At 47.9% G+C, this 7,500-nt stretch overlaps 1 pseudogene; it reads left to right on the forward strand.

Moving 5' to 3' along the window:
- Nucleotides 1-7,500, forward strand: part of LOC124772500 — a 10,943-nt pseudogene that overhangs the window by 1,145 nt on the left and 2,298 nt on the right.

Here is a 7,500-nt window from a genome sequence, read left to right on the forward strand (position 1 = left end):
GAACTATGCCTGGCCAGGACGAAGTCAGGGGAAACCCTGATGGAGGTCCGTAGCGATTCTGACGTGCAAATCGATCGTCGGAGCTGGGTATAGGGGCGAAAGACTAATCGAACCATCTAGTAGCTGGTTCCCTCCGAAGTTTCCCTCAGGATAGCTGGTGCTCGTACGAGTCTCATCCGGTAAAGCGAATGATTAGAGGCCTTGGGGCCGAAACGACCTCAACCTATTCTCAAACTTTAAATGGGTGAGATCTCCGGCTTGCTTGATATGCTGAAGCCGCGAGCAAACGACTCGGATCGGAGTGCCAAGTGGGCCACTTTTGGTAAGCAGAACTGGCGCTGTGGGATGAACCAAACGCCGAGTTAAGGCGCCCGAATCGACGCTCATGGGAAACCATGAAAGGCGTTGGTTGCTTAAGACAGCAGGACGGTGGCCATGGAAGTCGGAATCCGCTAAGGAGTGTGTAACAACTCACCTGCCGAAGCAACTAGCCCTGAAAATGGATGGCGCTGAAGCGTCGTGCCTATACTCGGCCGTCAGTCTGGCAGTCATGGCCGGTCCTTGCGGCCGGCCGCGAAGCCCTGACGAGTAGGAGGGTCGCGGCGGTGGGCGCAGAAGGGTCTGGGCGTGAGCCTGCCTGGAGCCGCCGTCGGTGCAGATCTTGGTGGTAGTAGCAAATACTCCAGCGAGGCCCTGGAGGGCTGACGCGGAGAAGGGTTTCGTGTGAACAGCCGTTGCACACGAGTCAGTCGATCCTAAGCCCTAGGAGAAATCCGATGTTGATGGGGGCCGTCATAGCATGATGCGCTTTGTGCTGGCCCCCGTTGGGCGAAAGGGAATCCGGTTCCTATTCCGGAACCCGGCAGCGGAACCGATACAAGTCGGGCCCCTCTTTTAGAGATGCTCGTCGGGGTAACCCAAAAGGACCCGGAGACGCCGTCGGGAGATCGGGGAAGAGTTTTCTTTTCTGCATGAGCGTTCGAGTTCCCTGGAATCCTCTAGCAGGGAGATAGGGTTTGGAACGCGAAGAGCACCGCAGTTGCGGCGGTGTCCCGATCTTCCCCTCGGACCTTGAAAATCCGGGAGAGGGCCACGTGGAGGTGTCGCGCCGGTTCGTACCCATATCCGCAGCAGGTCTCCAAGGTGAAGAGCCTCTAGTCGATAGAATAATGTAGGTAAGGGAAGTCGGCAAATTGGATCCGTAACTTCGGGATAAGGATTGGCTCTGAGGATCGGGGCGTGTCGGGCTTGGTCGGGAAGTGGGTCAGCGCTAACGTGCCGGGCCTGGGCGAGGTGAGTGCCGTAGGGGTGCCGGTAAGTGCGGGCGTTTAGCGCGGGCGTGGTCTGCTCTCGCCGTTGGTCGGCCTCGTGCTGGCCGGCGGTGCAGGATGCGCGCGCCTGCGCGGCGTTCGCGCCCCGGTGCTTCAACCTGCGTGCAGGATCCGAGCTCGGTCCCGTGCCTTGGCCTCCCACGGATCTTCCTTGCTGCGAGGCCGCGTCCGCCTTAGCGTGCTCCTCCGGGGGCGCGCGGGTGCGCGGATTCTCTTCGGCCGCCATTCAACGATCAACTCAGAACTGGCACGGACTGGGGGAATCCGACTGTCTAATTAAAACAAAGCATTGCGATGGCCCTAGCGGGTGTTGACGCAATGTGATTTCTGCCCAGTGCTCTGAATGTCAACGTGAAGAAATTCAAGCAAGCGCGGGTAAACGGCGGGAGTAACTATGACTCTCTTAAGGTAGCCAAATGCCTCGTCATCTAATTAGTGACGCGCATGAATGGATTAACGAGATTCCCGCTGTCCCTATCTACTAGCTGCATAGCTGTCTCATGCTATGTGCCCCGATTTGTGTGGGCACATGGTTGGGAATAGGCAGCGGGGGAAGGATGCGACTCGAACATCTTAGCCTCTCCTTCCCAAGTGCCCCTGCTCGCCTTCTCGGGGTGCAGCTGTTAAGCCTTCGGGCGACCAAAGGGCAGGGGTGCGACGGCGTGCTGAACATCTTGTACGCCGGTTCCGGGTGCTGCATTTGTCGCGGCGGGATCCTGGCCCAAGTCGGCGAAGGTCACCCGCCTTGCCCCTGGAATTCCGGGGCATGATCCGCCAAGCCGGGGCGTGGTGACACGTCCCCGGTTAGGTTAGATGGGTCCAGACCCCCGAACGTCTGGGGGACCGGCCCGGCACCTGAGTAGGACCGGGTCTTTAGCCTTTTGGTGGAAACTCGGCCTAGTAGGGGGCGAAGGACGGAGGGTGAATCCGCTCTCCCGGAATGTGGGTGGCATTCGCCGGTAAGGGAGCGGGAGAAAACTTCGATGATGCAGCATTCGAAGAGGACTAGTGCGCTGTTCCCACGGCGCGCTAAACCTCGCAGCTCAGTTGTTGAAAGCTCTTGGTCAAGGGGCGGGACTGGTGAGCGAGCTGCAATTAGCCTCCCCCCATGCCAGAAGAGCCGGTCCGGGGAAAGAGACGGGCTCTCAACTCCTTGGTCTCTCTCAGAATCATGGCGGAAAATACAGAGAGAGAGACTTCCGAGCGATACGAGGTGAATGATGAAAATGAAATAAAGAGCGCAGCCGAAAGGCTAAAGGAGATAAATGCGCTACTGGTGACAGATAAAGGGAAGATGAGCAATGACAGATTAAATGAAATAAAAGACAAGCTGGCCCTATGGGCAATTGCCCAAAGCCAGCTTGAAGGTAGGATACAAGAGCTGGAACGACAAAATAAACAAATAATAGCCGAAAAAACAAAAACATACGCCACAGTGGTGGCAGGAGGACCACAGAAACAACAAATCAATATGAAAGAAAGTATAGAAAAAGTGACAGCAAAACAAGGAGTGGCATTATTTTTGAAGCCAAAAGAAGGACAGAGCGTAAAAGAGGTGAAGGAAATATTCACAAGAGTAATTAATCCAACCAAAGCAAAAGTTAAAATAAACAAAGTAGTAGTTGCAAAAAATGCAGTCATAGTGGAAACTCCCACCCAACAGGATAGGAACACAATAATGGGGCACAAAGATTTACAGAGATCGGTAATATGTGAGAGGACAAAGAAAAGATGGCCATTAATGACTGTATTTGATGTGTCAAATAGGTTGACACCAGAGGAACTAACGGAGTGTATTTACACTCAGAATTTTGAAGAAAAAATGAGCCCACAAGACTTCAAAAAGGAATTTAGACCAAAATTTAGAATGGGGAGAAAAGACAGAGATACGGGACATCAAGTAGTTGAGGTTTCCCCAACATTGAGAAAAGAACTCATACAAAATGGAAGAGTATATGTGGAGTATAGCTCAGTCGCGGTCAAAGATTATTGCGTGGTACCCAGGTGTCACAGATGTATGGATCTGGGTCACGTACAGAAGTACTGTACCTGGGGTGACCCCACCTGTGGTCACTGTGGAACGGACAACCACAACAAGAAAGAGTGCCCAGAGAAGAACAGACCTGAGACATGTATACCATGCAATAGAAGGGGAAAAAGAAAATGTAGAGCACCAAACTCCAAAGAATGCCCCACGTATCAGCTGTTACTAGGAAGACTTATACAAAGGACAGATTATGGAGATTAACCCCCAAGAGAAAAGAAAGAAGCATAAATCACCAAGCAAACAACTAAGAGATACGCTAAGGGGCATGAAAATCAGAGAAGCAGTAGGGGCAAGGGAAAAAGATGCAAAAGAAATCACAGATAAACAACCGGAAAATAAGGGAACAACAAAAAACACACGGGATAACAAACGGGATAACAATCAACACAAAACATGTACAGCACAAAACTGTATTGCCAATACCCCCATTGAAAGAACACCAACACAAGGGCGACCTCGGTCGCCCGTTTTTTATGACAAGAAAATGCAGATGGAGAGCGGAGATAGAAAGCAAGAGGTGCCCAAGACACAACGAGAAACACTGATACAAGACAAGAAACAAAATACAACAAGGGATGTACAAGTACAAACAATAAGCATGATAGACGCACAAGTACAAACAATGAACACGCAAGAAGCACAAATACAAACAGAAGGGCGACCTCGGTCGCCCATTTTTCATGAAAAGAAAATGCCGATGGAGGGCAGAGATGGGCGACCAGAGGCGCCCAGGATACAACACACTACACCAACACAGAGACAAAACAAAGACATAGAAAAGAACAACATAGGAAAGAAATACGGACGACCTCGGTCGTCCGTTTTTAATGAAAAGAAAACGCCGATGAAGGGCGAGGACGGACGACCGAGCTCGCCCAAAAGAGACCACTCAGAACACATAAAAGATAAAAACAATCAGTCAAGCAAGAGTGACACATATAATGCAATGGACCCAAAGAACACTTATAAGATATGCGAAAACGCACTGCAGATGGCAAGACTAGAAGAACCCGGTCTGCTAACCACTGCATTACGCCAACTAGTGAGAGTGGGGCACACAAACGGCTCGAGAATTACTTATCCAGCTTTGGCGGACGTTGACTGCATTCAGCTAGCCGCGGCCGGAATCCCCACGGAACACGAACAATTACAGGAAATAGTAAAGCAAGTATACGAAAGAAGAGGCGTAAAATACAATTTGGAAAATATATATATACAAATGGTAACAACATACGGCCGAATAGGATTTGACCCCAATAAGACATGGCCAGAAGATCATTACCATACATATCATCCGTAATGGATCTTTTAGTTCTCCAAATTAATACAATGAGAAGCGTACAAGTAAATTACGAGTTGCGTAAATTAGCAGAAGAACATAAAGCTGACATACTATGCTTGCAAGAACCGTACTCCCGGGAGGGTAAAATCCCAGGAATGACAGCCACGGCTCAAATAATCATGAAGGGAGAAAGACCAATGTCTGCAATAGTAATTTTAAATAGTAATATAAGAACAATAGTATTAAATCAATTTACAAATGAACATGTTGTAACAATCGAAGTACACGCCAAAAACACTAAGTGGTATTTAGTATCAATATATTGTCAGTATAGAGAGCCAATAACTATGTACCTAGAACAACTAAAGGAAATATGTAGAACTCTACAGGGCCATCAAGTAATCATAGCAATGGATGCAAACGCAAAGTCATTCCTGTGGCACAGCGGAGAACAAGACGAAAAAGGTCAGGAATTAGAAGATGCAATAAGTGAATTAAATCTAGATATAATAAACGCACCTAGCGAGATACCAACATATTCAAATAGAGCAGGGGCAAAAACAAATATAGATGTAACACTGGCAAATAACAGGGCTACCAATAAAATAGATAAATGGGAGGTATTGGAGAATGCAACGACCAGTGATCATAATGTAATAAAGTATATATTAAAATCAGAACAGAATGTGGCGCCACAGGAATGGCTTTCAGAATATGACTATAAAAAGGTAGACTGGGAAAGACTCTCCCGGGAGTACAGCCCGCCAGAGCTGGATGAGGATCTCGAGGTTGATGAAACAGCGGAGCAGATAGTTCAAAGTATAAAGGAAGTAATAGAAGCAGTCGTACCAAAGAGAAGCAGAGTCCAAAGCGTGCACCCGGCACCATGGACTCCAGAACTAAGTGACCTACGTCAGGCTACGCGCAGGGCAAGACGCAGGTATCAGCGCACATTTAACCCACAAGACAGGGAGCATAGACTGCGTATATACAGACAACTAAGGGAGAGATATAAAAGAGAAATTATAGAAGTTAGAAAAAGAAGCTGGGAAAATTTCGTAAGAAATAACCTGGCAATGGATCCCTGGGGAAAGCCATACAAGTTAGCTAGGGAAAAAATAAGAGCTCCAACAGTCTTATCATCTATAAGAATACCAGGCGAAAATAGAATGACCACAACCAGACAAGAAACAATAACGGTGCTCCTCCAAGCCCTGCTACCGGATGATGATCCCTCTGAGGACACACCGGAGCAGGCGGCTATAAGAGAGAGAGCACAAGAAGAATACAACAACAATACAATGGTCTACCCCTTCTCACCGCAGGAGGTGGTAGACGTAATATCAAACCTAAAAAGAGGAAAATCTCCCGGACCCGACAGGGTCACGGTTGAGGTACTTCAAGCAATAAAAGGAAAAATAGCCCCGATACTGGCAAACCTATATAATAAATGTCTGGAAAGAGGTACTTTTCCAAGGAGATGGAAAAGAGCAGAAATAATAATACTAAAGAAGCCAGACAAGGACCCAACAGAACACAAAGCATACAGGCCAATATGTCTGCTAGATACCTTGGGCAAAGCCCTTGAGAAATTGCTCTGTGCGAGATTGACTGGTCACCGGGAAATGGCAGGAATGCACGAATGGCAATTCGGTTTCCGCCGTGGAAAATCGACGGAAGACGCCATCAACACGGCGGCCGAACTTGTCAGCTCGTCGAACTGCACATATGTTCTAGGAGTGATGGTGGACATCTCAGGGGCGTTTGATAATCTGTGGTGGCCGGCGCTGTTTACCTGCTTGCAGGATATGCAGTGTCCGGCGGCACTATACAGATGTTTCAAGAGCTACTGTAGAGACCGGGTGGTACAGATGACGTCCCCGAATGCGGTTGTGACCAAGAACATCACTAAAGGATGTCCACAGGGATCAGTTTGCGGCCCCGTATTTTGGGATATAAATATGGAGCCGTTGCTGCATTCCCTGCAGCAGGAAGCATCAGTATTGGGAGCCGTTGCATACGCGGACGACCTGCTAATCTTAACGCATGGTAATAGCCGACTACAACTAGAAGGGCGAAGTAGAAACATAATGGATATCCTGAGTGCCTGGTGTAGGAATTCTAAAATGGCAATTGCGCCTCAAAAATCGAACTATATGCTCCTGAAAGGGAAAATGGCAAGAGATCCGTCAATCAGGATCGACAACGCAATTGTAGTAAGAAAAAATGTAAGTAAATATCTGGGTGTCTACCTGGATCAAGGATGGAATTTTAGGACCCATATTGAACAAACAGGAGGAAAGACACTAGCGATAATGCATAAACTAATAAGGATCGGGCAGCAAAGATTTCACTTACCGCCAAATGTTATCAAACTATACCACGGCAGCCTGCTAGTGTCAATAATGGGATATGGATCAAGTTTGTGGGCCCACAGGTTGCGCCTTCTGAAGCCTTCCATGGCTGTGAGGAGAATTCAAAGAAACATACTACTAAGATCAATAGGGGCATTTGGCACAACACCAACAGATGGATTACTAGTTATAATGGGCCTCTGCCCATTAGACCTATTAATAAGACAAAAAGCAGCCAACTATTGGTTAAAAAGGGGAAATTTTGACAAAATCAGGGAAATCATGGGGAAACACCTGGGAAGTAAAAAGGAAATAAAAGAAGAAATAACAAATATATGGCAACAACAATGGGAAAATTCTCAAACAGCAAGAAGGGTTTACAGAATATTTCCAAATATAAAAGAAAGACTAAAGTACAAAAATTTCCAGCCTAGTAAAGGTCTTATACATTTCCTCACAGGACATGGACCCTACCCTGTGTATTTA

The sequence above is a fragment of the Schistocerca piceifrons genome, unplaced genomic scaffold (assembly GCF_021461385.2).
Source record: "Schistocerca piceifrons isolate TAMUIC-IGC-003096 unplaced genomic scaffold, iqSchPice1.1 HiC_scaffold_941, whole genome shotgun sequence".
NCBI lineage: Eukaryota > Metazoa > Arthropoda > Insecta > Orthoptera > Acrididae > Schistocerca > Schistocerca piceifrons.